This window comes from Cyprinodon variegatus, unplaced genomic scaffold (assembly GCF_000732505.1).
Source record: "Cyprinodon variegatus isolate N-32 unplaced genomic scaffold, C_variegatus-1.0 Scaffold1201, whole genome shotgun sequence".
Taxonomy (NCBI): Eukaryota; Metazoa; Chordata; class Actinopteri; order Cyprinodontiformes; family Cyprinodontidae; genus Cyprinodon; species Cyprinodon variegatus.
In genome coordinates, this window is record NW_015151654.1 from 60,838 (window position 1) to 61,694 (window position 857).

The window sequence follows — 857 nt, forward strand, 5'->3', positions numbered from 1 at the left end:
CCCAAAGATCCCAAGACTCGACAGGCATGGATTATTTTTGTCTATCAGAAGATCCCAGCTGCCGTCACCGGGTCGGGTTCGGTCGCTCAGTCCCCTGTTGGCTCCCTCCCCCCGTCCGCCAGAGTTTCTGGTGTGTTTCTACGTACTGCACTGTAGTCGACCAAAATTCCGGACGATTTTGAAATCCCAAGTAGGACATGTCCGGGAAAAAGAGGATGTCTGTCACCCTACAATATCAACAATTTGATGTTTCAGTGATTGAGCGCTTGTTGCTATGATGCGTCTTTGCTCAGCAGCTTCGCTCGTTGTAAACCAATCAATCAGCACACAGCTCATCTAAATATTCATGAGCACTCCATAAAAGTAGTTTCTAGGGCTTTTAACCAGCCTTGCATTAGAGCTCATTGAACAGCAAATATGCCATTTTCAGCACAACAAATATTACACACCCTATTCATTTGATTTTTATTATGATGATGGTGATTTTTATTATTATTACTATTATTGTTGTTGTTATCTCACCTGATTAAATACTTAAAAGGCTAATCACCACAATATTTGGAGCTACAAGAGAAAACAACCTCATGATTGATCTAAAGCCACTCCGAGACCAAAGGAAAAAGTTTAACCGGTTTATTTAATGTAGATAAATAACAGAAGTTGGATCAGGGACCGTAGGAAATTTGAATGAGGCTTGAATATTACAGGAGAGGGACTCACGTTTGAGGGGGCTCTTGTCAATCCTTGAATCCAGCTAGTGGGGGTTTATTCAGAGAAGAGGGAACTTGTTGGAAGGCGGACAGATAAACAAGCGTTGGACCCAGAGGAGTGCAGGAGCGGGCTGTCACTTGGATTTC